Source organism: Pectinophora gossypiella, chromosome 27 (assembly GCF_024362695.1).
Source record: "Pectinophora gossypiella chromosome 27, ilPecGoss1.1, whole genome shotgun sequence".
Lineage (NCBI taxonomy): Eukaryota > Metazoa > Arthropoda > Insecta > Lepidoptera > Gelechiidae > Pectinophora > Pectinophora gossypiella.
Window position 1 is genome coordinate 3,928,486 of NC_065430.1, and position 16,708 is coordinate 3,945,193.

Sequence of the window (16,708 nt, forward strand, 5' to 3'; positions counted from 1 at the left end):
TTTATGAACTAAACGAGAACCCTAAATTTCGTAAAGTGCGTAATCCTAAGATTTACCAACGGAATGGTGGTTAAAGTTCGAATCGTAAACCTTTTGGGATAATTATACCAGTAGGAATTGGTAGATCTTAGGTTTTACTGGAATATCTTAGGATTTACTGCATGCAGATCGAGCTTTTACAGTAACATATAATATGTCGTGGCCAGATCATAGAATTGATCATTTCATGATGTCCTCGATCATTTCATGAAATGGTCATATTTCATGAAATAGAATAGCATTCGTTGGCCACATCATGATGTAGTTTGGCCAGATCAATGAACACAAAACGTTTAACGATATGAGCAACTAATTGCATGATTACTTCATGATATGGCCAAACGTTGGCAATCATATCGTAAATTAGTAACATTATCCTCCGACAGTGGCGCTGGTGTCGATTATATTTAAAATTGATTGATATTATAATCGATGAATCAATGTACAATTACAATTTTCCATATCGAATAGGTACAAAATTTTGAACCTAAGAAATTAATCGACTATTCGCAATTTTTATTACACCACATAGCATGGACACCGCCTACATTAACGATATGGCCAAACGTTGATTGAAATATCATTAAACTTTGACGTTTCAACGATATGGTCAACTTAAGTTGGCCATTTCATGAAAAATGACCATGTCATGAAATGGTCGAACACATCATGAAATGATCAATTTAACGATCTGGCCACGACATATATTTATATTTGTTTCCTCTTCATCGCTTATCGCTATCGGCCCGCTTCGGGCCGGTCCTAACCAAAATAATCCCTCCAGACGTTCTGCCTCAGGCGTTGTTTTAAAATAATGACCTGGTAAAGTCGCCATTGTTTCCAATTAATTCGAGAGGTAGGGATTTTACATACCGTCCCCATCAGTGATAAGTCCTTCCCTGTAATGTTTCCGTTGTAAAAACTCTTTTCAAAATTCAAAAAATTTAAAAATATTTATTTTTCCAAATTGGCTTACAAAGTTAGCGCTTTTTGAACGTCAAAAAAAAAACCCACCTCACAAACATTACATTTACATTTGCTAACGAAACCTTCTAATAGGCACTAGTTTCTATTCAAATATTCCTTTTTTATCTCAAGGGATAATCAGTTTCTTGCAAAGCAATAAATTAACTGGTTGCACTTAAGACCTCCTGGTTACATGTCGTTTCTGTAATAGACCAAAAACACCTATAGAAACATAAATTTTATAATTATGACAACTAATGGTTCTTAATTTCACGACTGTTTACAAATAATTCGCTGGCCTGTGACTGTACTTTAGCTCTTTGATTGTACATCCATCGCAAGATGAACTAAGCACCCACACCTCACCGAACTTTCTGTTAGACCAACGTGATAGGTGAGCCGTATCGCCGTCTATAATGGTCTAGTTAACTGTCAGTGAACTAAAAAATAATCATGAATTTTGCGACGGAAAATTCCACTTGATATCAACTCAAAAAAAAAATTATTTTTTTTAAATTTTAAAGATTTATTTCAAAAATGTAGGTGTGTACATCGGTACCGTCCGCCAAACTGCACAGCAGTTTGTTGGCAGATAGGTCACTCCATTTTTCTTTTTTCCACATTTTATTTTAATAGTTACATTCTTTTAACATTAGGTAGGTTCAGAAGTAGATGCTAAGTTTACGATTACGTTAACAATTCGGGTTCAATAATTTAATCCAAAATTGCTGATACCAGTTCATTCAAGTAAAAAGCATGAGAATCATGGTCTGAATCATCCCCCTCAGTATTCGTTACGATGTCACTAACATGTTTGTGCAATAAAGCGTTTTTGTATGTTCATCATTATCATCATCAGCCCATTAACATCCCCACTGCTGGGGCAGGGGCCTTCCCTATGTATGGATAGGGAGATCGGGCCTTAAACCATCACGCGGGCCCAGTGCGGATTGATGGTTATTAATGACTCTAATGCAACCGGGACCAACGGCTTAACGTGCCTTCCGAAGCACGGAGGAGCTCGAGATGTAAACTTTTTTTTGTAGTCACCCATCCTATGACCGGCCTTTGCGAAAGTTGCTTAACTTCAACAATCGCAGACCGAGCGCGTTTACCGCTGCGCCACCGAGCTCCAGTTTTTCGTGTCCGAGTTTTGTGTATGTTATTATTGTAATTGTCTCTGCCCATTCCATTAGCAAATACCGGCGTGATTTTATTCATGTATGCTTTTTCGCGGTTTTCCCTGCCCGACCCATACGAGCGGTGCAACTCGCCAAGTTTTTACACTTTGCATCGTTCTTCTAGTATGGGCCAACTAACCAGAAATTGGAATAGTAGAAAGGTCAATAGGAACGTATTTTTCGGAAAAAATTGTGTTTGAAGACCCAATTTTCACTGAAAATGGGTAAGAGTTTTTTTTACGTGAAGTGTAGATTTTCCGCAATTGAATCAGAATAATTTTTCTTCTATCGTGTGGGTTGTGAGGTGGATTACCAACCTCATCAACCCCGGTGTCAGGGTTACTATTGAGCCGCCAAACGCCCCTGACATGGCTCATGTAACGACTACATACATCAGTAAGTAGTAACTGGGACCAACGACTTGACGTTTCCGAAGCACGATCTTACTTTTTGGACAATCTGGTGATCAGCCTATGTAATGTCCTAACCAAACTAGGGACCATCATAAACTGCCTATATACGTCCCACTGCTGGGCACAGGTCTCCCCTCAATCAACCGGAGGGTGGTATGGAGCATACTCCACCACGCTGCTCCACTGCGGGTTGGTGGAGGTGTTTTTACGGCTAATAGCCGGGACCAACGGCTTAACGTGCTCTCCGAAGCACGGAATCATCTTACTTTTTCGGACAATCAGGTGATTCAAGACCACAAAGTAATTTACCACCACAACAAGGGACCACAAAGTAATTTTTGTGATATTTCCCCACCGGGAATCGAACCCGGGACCTTAGGATCGTGAGACCAACGCTCAACCACTGGACCACGGACGCCTTTCACTGACAGTCACCAGTACCCTTTAAGTGCGGTGACATCAACCCCCCCCTTCCCATTTCTGCCTCCCCTTCCATTCGCTGCTCCCGTGTCCACAATTTTACGACTTGACTCTCGTCGTTGTTATCGTCTGACTGACTATTAGATACTAGTGATGTTCCGAATATCCGTATCCGTATCCGTGTCCGTTACTTTTCACGCGGATTTTATACGGATCTTTTTCAGGTGATTAAGTAGAATTATTAAATAAAAAACTATAAAATTCCATTCAGATTGTTTTTATTTCTTAAAATCAAATATTTGGCACCTTTTTATTGCAAACATTTAGAAAGATAGATCTTTATAATGAAAACAAGATAAAATATCACTTTTATAACAATGAAATAACTAAAACTTTAATCTTTTTTTCATAATGTTAATGAGGTCAATATTAGCAAATTATAACATTTTATAATATTGTCGAATTAATTATCGAATAAGAAAATAAAGATCCGTATCCGTATCCGCGGATCTTTACACTAAATATCCGTATTCAGATCCGTATCCGCGGATATACATTTTTAACGATCCGGCACATCACTATTAGATACATACATAAACTCATGCCCGTGGTCCCTAATGGGGCGGCAAAGCCACAAGTAATCAAAGAAAACTCGCAGCCACTGTTGATATGATGGCGTAAGCTGGATATGATGATATGGTGATAAGGGATCAGCCTATCGCCCATAACATTAGTCCATCATGTTAGAGGACACAATCCCTCTGTCGGTTTTTACGACATGCCCGGGAAGACAAGCAGCTGAACGTGTTCTATGTTTTTTATTTGTAAGTGTCCAAAAGTAAGATGATCCGTGCTTCGGAAGGCGCGTTAAGCCGTTGGTCCCGGTCATTTCTTACTGATGTAAGTTCGTAGTCGTTACACGAGTCATGTCAGGGGCTTACGGCGGCTCAGTAATAACCCTGACACCAGGGTTGATGGGGTTGGTAATCAACCTCACAACCCACACTCAGTTCTCTCTCTCTTCTATCGTGTGGGTTGTGAGGTTAATTACCAACCCCATCAACCCTGGTGTCAGGGTTATGACTCAGTTGATATCGGCCGTTGTTATGATGGCGGGATCTAGTAGTCAGTCGACCGATGTCTGTTCTGTACACGTGCTGTGCGCTGAGTGCGCGGCTAATGGCGGCGACACCGATACGTTCTTTTTTTTAATTAGCACGTGGACATCAACACATTCACTATTCAGGGTGGTTAGAGTTTATTGAGAATTATCATTGTATTTTTTTTTTGTTTGAGATTGAGGTTGGTGGTAAGGCTGGCAGAGGAAGACGTAGAAGGACGTGCATTGTCCAAATTGGAGATGTCCTTAGAAAAGGTTCAGTACGATCTACTCTGAACCGGCGCGCGTGTATGAAGCGATTGATGAATGTGGAGGAAGCAAGAGAAGTGTGTCAGGATCGAAGCAAATGGAACTCTATTGTTCCCCAAAGCCTGTACCTAAAATGCACAATAACAATCTATCAAGAACAGCCTCCGTGGTCTAGTGGTTAGAGCGTTAGGCTCACGATCTGGAGGTCCGGGTTCTATTCCCGATGGGGACATTGTCGAAATCACTTTGTGAGACTGTCCTTTGTTTGGTAAGGACTTTTCAGGCTTGAATCGTTAAGCCGTTGGTCCCGGCTATTAGCCGTAAAAATTCCTCCACCAACCCGCATTGGAACAGCGTGGTGGAGTATGCTCCATACCCCCTCCGGTTGATTGAGGGGAGGCCTGTGCCCAGCAGTGGGACGTATATAAGCTGTTTATGTTATATATTATGTAGCAATCTTTATCTCTGCCTACACCGGTAGGAAATTGGCGTAATCTTGTGTATGGCACTGTCTATACTTCTAATGTCATGGATAACATACATAATATCTTTTGTCATTGTTTTTGGGTATAAATGATGACCTTTGTTATTAAACCCAGGCACAACACATCTTTTTTTTTCTTTAAAGAACTTCTGCGGCCCTGTGCCGAGGTTTTTCTTGCAGATTCTTTTCCCCGGCTATACAGGTTGTGAGCTGCAGTAGTTTTAGGCGCATGAGACGTTCGTTATGTAAAAATTGATTCACTGTGTTACCTATTGCTATTTTTGAACTTTTGAATTTCCAAACATTATTATTATTCTGATCAAAATAAAGAGAACTTTGGTGTAACAAGGAAACTCGGTGAGGCGTGGGTACTTTGTTGATCTTGCAATGGATGTACCTTGAACTACCCCAATCAGGCCTTTTCCTCGGCTATACAGGTTGTGAGAAGCTGCAGTATTTGCGGATGAGACGTTCGTTATAACATAACATAACGTAACGTAACGTAACGTAACATAACATAACACAGCTTTATTGCACCAACAGGAAAAAACAAAATACAAAACAAAAGAGAAATAGAATGAGTACAATAGGCGGCCTTATTGCTAAGTAGCAATCTCTTCCAGGCAACCCTTTATGTACAGGAGATATTGAAATGAAATGAAATGAAATTTATTATTTTTTATTTAATATTATGTAATATAGCGGGATAGTGCAGCACGGGAATACTTGTACGTATAAAAATAAATACACCTTCGACTACATAAACTACATAATAATAATACACATAATTATAATTGTTGTGTGTTGTTATGTACAAAATGACGACTATGTTACCAACTGAAGAAAGATATTTTTGAATCTAAATTTGAAATTGATAATTAGGTATGTACATTGCACCAAAAATATCTTGATATAATTATAAGTAACTATGGTTTATCCCATTTGATTTGAGGACACTAAAATAGAAAAAAGGTTTTAAAAATCCGTTCAGCCTCGTCTGGGTCTGCCATCAATTAAAAATTAAACAAGTTAAACCTAAGCCCATTATGGGTCTAAATATTTAATCCTACCCTGTGTAGGTGGAGACGGGCGAATCGGGGGGATTTTAGGGCCTAGGGGCCCCCGTGTGCTGGGCCCCCCACAGAGACCCCCAGTATTACACCTTTATGGACCTACTTGGCAGATGACTGATGTTTTTTTAAAGGCTTTAGTTTAATCGTAACGAAAACTTTGAGGAATGATTCAGAGTTGATATCAAGTGGAATTTTCCGTCGCAAAAGTATGGAACTGAAAATAATTTAAATAAGACTAAAACTTTCGTGAATTTTCCGACAGGAAATACCACTGAAGCAACACTTCTTTCCTTATCCTCTAACATAGCCTTCTTATTTTTTAAAACTGCCTCACGTCCCATTCATTAACCATCCTCCTTTCATACCATAAACAATCAAATCCCCATTCATTATCCTTCCATAGTATTCCTGGGATAAACATTTAGTAGTCGCCGTCGCCGGACACGGCTTGAATGATATGATGATGATGATAGAATCAGAATCAGAATCATTTATTCAACGTAATTATCATGGATAAACTTGTTGAAGGTCAATGTAACATTTTTGAATTTACGTCATTTTGCAAGGTGTTATGGCTGAGGAGAAGAAATGACAAGAAACTGCAACAGCAAAACATCTTTTAAATCAATTAGGGTACATTACAAGTTATTTAATAACTAGAGGAACACATTAAATACCAGACATTTTTATCATTTAGGTAATCATTAATCATATAATAGGGTTTTTTTACATAAAGTAAGCTTCACGTGAGCTTTAAATTTATTCTCTGACAAATTTAAAATATGATCTGGTATTTTATTGTAAAAACGTATACATAACCCCAAAAAACATGAATTTAATTTACTTAATGTAGAATTTTGAACAACAATTTTATTTTTATTCCTTGTATTGTAAGTATGCCTTTCACAGTTTCTCGGAAGGAAAGATACATTTTTACGCACATACATCATGTTTTCATAAATATATTGACTTGCGACCGTCAGTATATTTATTTCTTTAAACTGCCCTTTTTTGAATAATGAAAATAGTTTCTACATCAGCGGCTCGACCCCACAATAAAATACCGTAAGACATTATGCTATGGAAGTACTTAGCTGAAGTAGACAAGTCTAGCAGTGGGTATGATGATAGTAGTCTCACTTTCCTACAGCTCAGCCATTATGCTTTCAGTCTGACCTCAAACTTCCAACCTTCATCCCCAACAGTATTCTCTAAGGTGTCACTAACACCCATACGTACTGTATGCACTTGAACAGGGTGTAAGTGACATGGTAACGAATACTGAGGGGGATGATTCAGACCATGATTCTGAGTTGATATCACCGGCCTGAACCAAAACCTGGATATTTCGAGTAAGCCCAATGCATACAGAAGTAACTTGTACTCAATTATTTATAAATAACAACAAATGTGTCTGTTTTTAGGTGTAAATGGCCTAAACTGTGCAAGCGTGATGCGCTTTTAGCCTTTTTTTTTTCCTCATTTAAGCTATCTTTGCTGTAGTTAATTTTGCATGCCGTTGTCACCTATAATTAGGGTAACAATTACTCTTGTTTAAAATGTAACTTGTAATGTATTTATTTGTTAACTCTGTTGGTGACCATAAATAAATACTTAAATAAAAACCACGTGATATCAATTGTCTACAATTCAAAATCATAAAGTCAAATTCAGGAATTCGTGTTATTGTGAACGTTTGTCCCTCACTTTGAGGTCGCAGATTCAAATCCAGCACAGGCCAAAACCAATATACTTATGTCGAATATGTTTTCGAATTCATGTTTAGATCATAAATGATTATCACGTGCTCAGCGGTGAAGGAAAACATCGTGAGCAAACTCACAATCCCCAGAATTACGCTTGGGTGGTACGAGTATGTGACCTAACCTGTATTGGGCTGGTTTTCCCTTCGCTGGTTGGAAGGTTAGACAGGCAGTCGCTACAAAATCAAATCATCAGGTTACATTAAGCGGACTTCATGAAAACGGGATAACTTTAGGGAAGTGATGATGACATTTGGGCTAAAGTTTTTGGGACCCGATTTCTTGTCACTACGGGGCCCTATGCCAACTTAATACGCGCCTGACTCTACCCACACTTTGGGCCCTTTCACCGCTAGAAAGGACACAAAATAAAATAACATAATATATGCCTGTTTAGATTGCCGTCGGCTACCGTTGTAAGTACTGTGTTCATATTGCTTGTTATTCTCTGGTTTGTTTGCGTAGGATGATAACACACGTTATCTTTAATAATTATTTTATGAAAATGCCTCAGCCATGGTTCTTCTTCTTCTTCGGGGGTTGGGTGTGGGTTGTGGGGTGAATTACCAACCTCATCAACCCAAAAGTGCGCGGTTAACAAACATAATGAAATAATTTTAATAATAATGAGGATTACTAACCACCATAATGTTTATTAGAAGTATAAACTATACAAATTAATTAAAGAAATGTCAAATTAACAAAATGTTAGAATCAGAATCAGAATCATTTATTCAACGTAATTATCATGGATAAACTTGTTGAAGGTCAATGTAACATTTTTGAATTTACGTCATTTCGCAAGGTGTTATGGCTGAGAAGAAATGAAAAGAAACTGCAACAGCAACACATCTTTTAAATCAATGAGGGTACATTACAAGTTATTTAATAACTAGAGGAACACATTCAATACCAGACATTTTTATCATTTAGGTAATCATTAATCTTATAATAGGCTTTTTTACATAAAGTAAGCTTCACGTGAGCTTTAAATTTGTTCTCTGACAAATTTAAAATATTATCTGGTATTTTATTGTAAAAACGTATACATAACCCCAAAAAAGATGAATTTAATTTACTTAATCTAGAATTTTGAACAACAATTTTATTTTTATTCCTTGTATTGTAAGTATGGAATTTGAATTGAATTGAATTTGAAGGATTGATTTCGAAAAATTTGACGAATCCCGCGAGATCGGGATCCCGCGCGACCGGGATTGCATGCCCTAGGTAGTATAGCTTTTATTGAATTCATTTCCTATACCTAAAGACGAGGAGCTCGGTGACGCAGCGGTAAACGCGCTCGGTTTGCGATTGTTGAAGTTAAGCAACTTTCGCAAAGGCCGGTCATAGGATGGCTGACCACAAAACAAAAAAAAGGCTTCATCTCGAGCTCCTCCGTGCTTCGGAAGGCACATTAAGCCGTTGGTCCCGGCTGCATTAGCAGTCGTTAATAACCACCAATCCGCACTGGGCCCGCGTGGTGGTTTAAGGCCCGATCTCCCTATCCATCCATAGGGAAGGCCCCGTGCCCCAGCAGTGGGGACGTTAATGGGCTGGTGATGATAACCTAAAGGTTGCCTGGAAGGGACCTTAGCAATATGGCCGCCAGTACTACTTATATTTAAAGATACTTTTTTAATATTTTTAAATGAAACGTTATGCATTTATCATCATTATCCCGTTTTCCACAGGGTCCGCTTACCTAACCTGACGATTTGACAGGTCCGGTTTTTTACAGAAGCGACTGCCTGTCTGACCTTCCAACCCGCGAAGGGAAAACCAGCCCATTACACGTTAGGTCACGATTCATTTATAACAAACATTATAGAAGGAAAAATTGAAGGGAAGAGAGGAAGGGGTAGACCTAGGATAACATTTATGAAACAAATAAAAGAGAAGGTGCAGGTCGTGTCGTATAGGGAGGTGAAGGTTTTGGCGGGAAGAAGAGAGGAATGGCGGTTACTCCACCGACAAGAGCGCAGCTCTTAAATAGAGAGAGAGAGAGAGAGAGACGTTAGGTCACATATCTCCGAAAATGCATTTCTCGGGAATGTAGGTTTCCTCACAATGTTGTCCTCACATTTATGATTCAAACATGAATACGAAAACAAATTCGACAATCATTGCTAGGACTGTGCTGGTTCGAACCTGCGACCTCAAAGTGAGAGGCAAGCGTTCTACCAACTGAGCTACCACGGGTTTATATCCGGTCTTTTAGAGCCTGGCCACCTTAGACGGGAAAGGTCAGACCTTTCGAGTCATTAGAGACAGTACACATTCTCGTTTACAACCCATGATAACTCAGGGGGATTAAAAAGGCCACATCGAAACAATTCACCTGAAAAAAACAAAATTGCTATTCGACAACACATTTAAAAATAGTAATTGCGCAATGCAAACAAATGTCAAATAGCAATATTGCTTTTTAGATGAATTGCTTCGATGTGGGCTTTTTAACCTCCCTGTTTGGAAAACATGTAGGTACTTAAAATTATTTTATTTTATTTTTTATTTACTTGGTGGACCAGCATGTCCCGATTATTAAAAAATGAAAATTTACCCGACCCGACAACCCTAGACAGAATGTCATGGCGCCGCAAAATTAGGAGAGCCGACCCCACCTAAAGTGGGATAGCGCAAGGAAGAAGAAGATTTTTTATTGTCAGGGGATTGAATGCCGGCTTGGGTTGTAAACCACAGAATTGGACTTTATTTTGAATTCATGTTTGGATAGATAATTGATATCACGTGGTTTCCAGAATTTTTTGTAAATGGCAAACGCCTCGTCCCCTATTTGGCGAATATTGGGTCAAATTCAAATATTTCTTCTCTTCTACCTCGTGGGTTATGAGGCGGAATACCAACCCCATTAACCCTGGTGTCAGGGTTACTATTGAGCCGCCAAAGGCCCCTGACATGGCTCATGTATCGACTACTAACTTACATCAGTAAATATTAACCGGAAACAACGGCTTAACGTGCCTTCCGAAGCACGAATCATCTTACTTTTTGGACAATCAGATGATCAGCCTGTAATGTCCTAACCAAACTAAGGATCGCAAAGTGATTTTTGACATATGTCCACCGGGATTTGAACCCGGGACCTCCGGATCGTGAGCCCAACGCTCAACTACTGCACCATGGAGGCCATTACAAAGCTCGAAGAGGTGTGGGTACTTAGTTCATCTTGCGATGGATGTACAGTCATGAGCAATATAATGTACCCACTTTAGGACTCTGTCGCACTAACATATTTGACATTTGATGAGACTTACAGTTCCATTTCTCAAAAAAGCTAATGTGACATGGTACCAAAGTGTATACATATTAATGCTCATGGCCGTACTTATCTCTGACTATCCTTAGGTCGTGAGTCGTTTTTTTATGTTACCAACCCGTAAAATGAACAAGAGTCCTTAAGATTTCGGACTCTCCTCGAACATTCGGGGCAAAGTTTAATGAGTACTTTAATAAAAAAAAGAAAAAGGTATTATGTAAATAAAAAACGTCTTAGCTTCTCTGTTGTCTGTTTAGGTCAGGGGTTTCCAAACAGTGGTTCAGAGGTCGTCATGCACCCAGGGCTTAATATGTTCAACGTGATAAAATTTTGTCTCGGTCATTTGGGTCGTGTACTAAATTGAAGATAAATTCTAAAAATCTGATATATAAATGATAGCGCGACAGCGAAATATTGAAAATCTAAATATTATGTTAACTGTAAACAACACGTGCGGCTAGCAAACAAACAACACCTGCACTTGTTTACGACATACGTGCAAGGTACGGTAGTGGGGACAACCCTTATAAGAAGGCGAGCCGCACGAGTTGTACCATTCTTGTGTCGAACTCCGTACAGAGAACATCCTATAAAAGTAATCCGTGACAGTGAGCCATTGTTTAACTGGCGCTATGCGTCCTCCACAAAGGTTACTGTTACCTTGGGATCAGAGTATAATATTCTTACTCTAACATAAATAAAGACAGATCTAAAACTAACGAAAAACATTTACCTTTTGTAAATTTAACTTGGGTTGATTGAGGGGAGGCCTGTGCCCAGCAGTGGGACGTATATAGGCTGTTTATGTTTATGTAAATTTAACTTATTATTTATTTCTTTTCTTTATTTTGATCAGAATAATAATGGATAGAAGTAATTTTACACTCACACGCACGCTAGGCACGTTAAGCCGTTGGTCCCGGCTATTAGCCGTAAAAACACATCCACCAACCCGCATTGGAGCAGCGTGGTGGAGTATGCTCCATACCTCCTCCAGTTGATTGAGGGGAGGCCTGTGCCCTGTAGTGGGACGTATACAGACTGTTTATGTAAGTTATGTATGATGAAGTAATTTTGTTGTGTGTTACTCTGTGTTTTATATTATATATTTGTTACTTGTTTTGTATTTGTTACTGTGGTGTCCCTTTATAATAAACGTTTCTTTCTTTCTTTCTTTCTTTCTTTCTTTCTTTCTTTCTTTCTTTCTTTCTTTCTTTCTTTCTTTCTTTCTTTCTTTCTTTCTTTCTTTCTTTCTTTCTTTCTTTCTTTCTTTCTTTCTTTCTTTCTTTCTTTCTTTCTTTCTTTCTTTCTTTCTTTCTTTCTTTCTTTCTTTCTTTCTTTCTTTCTTTCTTTCTTTCTTTCTTTCTTTCTTTCTTTCTTTCTTTCTTTCTTTCTTTCTTTCTTTCTTTCTTTCTTTCTTTCTTTCTTTCTTTCTTTCTTTCTTTCTTTCTTTCTTTCTTTCTTTCTTTCTTTCTTTCTTTCTTTCTTTCTTTCTTTCTTTCTTTCTTTCTTTCTTTCTTTCTTTCTTTCTTCTTTCTTTCTTTCTTTCTTTCTTTCTTTCTTTCTTTCTTTCTTTCTTTCTTTCTTTCTTTCTTTCTTTCTTTCTTTCTTTCTTTCTTTCTTTCTTTCTTTCTTTCTTTCTTTCTTTCTTTCTTTCTTTCTTTCTTTCTTTCTTTCTTTCTTTCTTTCTTTCTTGTACCTTGGCGTAATAAAAAGGGTTAGAATTTATCCACCAATCACACACACTCACACACACGCGCACACTCAAACACACACGCAATGTTTTGTTCTAGTTTTGTGGCTACGATTTATTTAGTTTAGTTATTTTTTTTTGTTCCCTCGTGTTTATTCATTGGTTTATTTATTTGTATGTAGTTCTGTGACAGGTATAGCTCTAGTAAACAGTTTTTCTGAAGTGATACCCACGACACAGGCATGCCCAGTGTGGATATTGCAGTGTAATAAGCATTGTTATACTACGCCTTTTGAATAAATATTTTTGTATTTTTTGTATTTGTACATACATACATAAACTCACGCCTAAATCCCACCGGGGTAAGCAGAGACTATAGAATTCCATTTTCATTTTGCATTTCCATTTTTCTATTTGTCTCTCTCTCTCTCTCTCTCTCTCTATTTAAGAGCTGCGCTCTTGTCGGTGGAGTAACCGCCATTCCTCTCTTCTTCCCGCCAAAACCTTCACCTCCCGATACGACACGACCTGCACCTTCTCTTTTATTTGTTTCATAAATGTTATCCTAGGTCTACCCCTTCCTCTCTTCCCTTCAATTTTTCCTTCTATAATGTTTGTTATAAATGAATCGCGTCGTATCAGGTGGCCAATCATATTTCCTCTCCGGTTCTCTATAGTCTTCAATATGGTTCTCTTTTCTTCAACTCTTTCCAGCACTTTTTCATTTGACACCATTTCAGTCCAGCTTATACCCTCCATCCTTCGCCAACACCACATCTCAAACGCTTCCAACCTCTCTCTGTCTCTCTGTGTCATAGTCCACGTTTCACTTCCATAGAGTGCTATTTTGTATTTGTATTATACCCAAAAACAAAGATAAAAGATGCATATGTCTGTTGTCCATGAACGTAGAAGTTTAAACGAAGAAAAAACTTAACAACGCCATCTATCGTGTTTTTGGGGAACGACGAATTGAAAGTCTCTCATTGGGATAGTTGTGAGCTTATGTAAAGCACTCAAGTCAAATGGGACTCAGTCTAAATTCTCCAGCTAAAACTACCCTTCTTTTTAAAGTCAGTTAAAAAGGTTTTTGAGGTCGAAACGGTTTGAGAGCGGTAAACGGACTAACTAATTACAGCGAGCGTTTAAACGAAATTTTGCGAGAGAATCTACAGTGAATCTGTTAGGGCGCGTTCCAAATTTGTCCTGACGATAATCGAGTAGTTTTAAATGTCATTTATTTATTATATTTAGGTAGGTATACTAACAGTACACATAGTAGACATACAAAGTGACATGTCGGTGCTAATTCCTATAAATACCATCTCATTTAAAATGAGTCATTTTATTTTAAGTTATATCTGTCATTTTCTTATCCGCCGAAAAGAAAAGGGACGGGTTTGAGGTTTTTCTTACAGTTTCTTTTTCCTGGCTATACAGGTTGTCAGAAGCTGCAGTAGTTTTACGCGGATGAGAGGTTCCTCCGTGGTCTAGTGGTTAGAGCGTTAGGCTCACGATCTGGAGGTCCGGATTCGATTCCCGATGGGGACATTGTCGAAATTACTTTGTGAGACTGTCCTTTGTTTGGTAAGGACTTTTCAGGCTTGAATCAAAAGTAAGATGATTCCGTGTTTCGGAGGGCACGTTAAGCCGTTGGTCCTGGCTATTAGGCGTAAAAACACCTCCACCAACCCGCATTGGAGCAGCGTGGTGGAGTATGCTCCATACCCCCTCCGGTTGATTGAGGGGAGGCCTGTGCCCAGCAGTGGGACGTATTTAGGCTGTTTATGTTTGTTATGTATTTTATTTAGGTAGGTGTTACGTCATCATCCCCTATGTATAATGCTGACTACACCCCAACGCTGCCCACGGCACTAATATATGACGCCATTGATGGCCTAGATTATTTCGCAATAGAAACTGGAAACTGCTGAAGCAGCGGCGCATCGGAAGCGCGTGTGACCTCGAAGACGAGCCCTGGGAACCACTTTGACACACGCATCGGTCGGGTCGAGTTGTGGATTAGTATTAAGTTAATTAAGTAAAACAGTGTATTTTTTCTATCTTGAAGAAATTCCAATAAATTAATTTGTAGAAATTTCGGTTTTTTTACATCCTTCGACTGTCGCTTTCGTAATTTAGGTATACCAAAAGTACACATAGTAGACATACAAAGTGACATATCGGTGTTAATTCCTGTAAATACCATCTAATTTCATTTTAAGTTATATCTGTCATTTTCTTATCCGCCGAAAATGAAAAGGGACGGGTAATCGACCAGCATAAAATTAATGAAACACGCGTTAATTTTAAACACAAATCTAAAACAAACGGCAAAAAAATTTACATTGCCCAATAACCCGACAGAATTATGCTGACAGCACACGTCAAATGGTTTGCATACCAGCGAGATACCTTTTTGATCCGCCCGGGTTATTCATTCATTTACTCATTCTTCCTAAAATTAAGAGCTGTCAATTATCCGTCCCTTTCCTTCTCGGCGGATAAGAAAATGACAGATATAACTTAAAGTAAAATTAGGAGGTGTGTGCAGGAATCGGGACCATTTTAAAGTTATAAAATAAGTATCGTGCCTTGTATGTTTAAATGGAGGTGTAAGTAGTCCTTACATGAGCCATGTCATGAGCCTTTGGCGGCTCAATAATAACCCTGATACCAGGGTTGACGGGTTGGTTATTCACCTCACAACCCACACGATAGAAGAAGTTCTCGCTGTATTGGACATTCCCTGAATTCTTGATTCCCTTTCAAGTAGTATCCAGATTGTTAAATAGTTACTGAGAATCAATAATGTAGATAAGTGTACTGAACTGTGCTTTACATACAGAGACCGCAAATTACTGCGTTGTATGTATGAGACTGCATTCATTGAGCCATTTACATACATAAGTAGCTACATACCGCGATCAGATCCAGTATGTTTTAACGAAAGGCTAAGTCAAGGTTTTCCATCCATTATGATCAAAACATGTCCCGCTCAGGGACGGTACTTACTGAAAAGTATTGGCGTCCGAAGGATGTAATATACGATCCCGACGACCCGATTACTCTAGCCATATAGGCAGCCAATCAGCTCGCAGCACCAAACACTTCAGGACCCCGATACCGACCCCGCCGGCGTGGTCGAAGACTTCCCTCAATCAGCGCTTATCGCTATCGACCCTAGTCGATTAATTCTTTCAAATATTTTTTCCTCTCAGACTTTGACTCAGAGTTCGCGCCCAACTGGGCACCCTCAGGCCTGTTGTCTTAAACGTTGTACCGGGTGAGAGCCTTCAGCGCTCCCTATTAGTCCGGCGAAGTAGTTAATGCCACCTGCGGCAAATCCACAATAGATCAAAGCATGAGTGTCGCTGGTTATACAGATCATTACTGACATCGTAACGAAAACTTTGAAGGATTATTTAGACCATGATTCTGAGTTGATATCAACTGCTAGGGTTCACAAAGTGATTTTTGTGATATGTACCCACCGAGATTCGAACCCGGGACCTCCGGATCGTGAGCCCAACGCTCAACCACTGGACCACAGAGGCCGTTACTGGTACTGATATCAAAATGATATCAAGAGTTCATAAATCGATTCCTGTTTTCCATAATATTATGTAAATGCACCTAATGCTTTTTTTATTTTTCTACACACACAGTGTTCCATAAGTCGTAAGTAAGTACGTACATTCATAAGATCACGCCTATTCTTCTTTGGGGTAGGCAGAGGCCACGGAATTCCACTTATTACTATCCCAAATGTGTGTATGATGTTATGTTTTGAACACTTGTAACGAATCATATTGTTAAGGAGTGGTGCGTTATTTTTCTTTAAAAAAACGTCTACGGCCCTTTGTCGAGGTTTTTCTTGCAGCTTCTTTTCCCCTGCTATACAGGTTATCAGAAGCTGCAGTAGTTTTACGCGGATGAGACGTTCGTTATGTTAAAAATGGCGATTCAAAGTGTAACTATGTTACTTACTGAATGAAGGTATTTTTTAATTTGAATTTGAATAGTG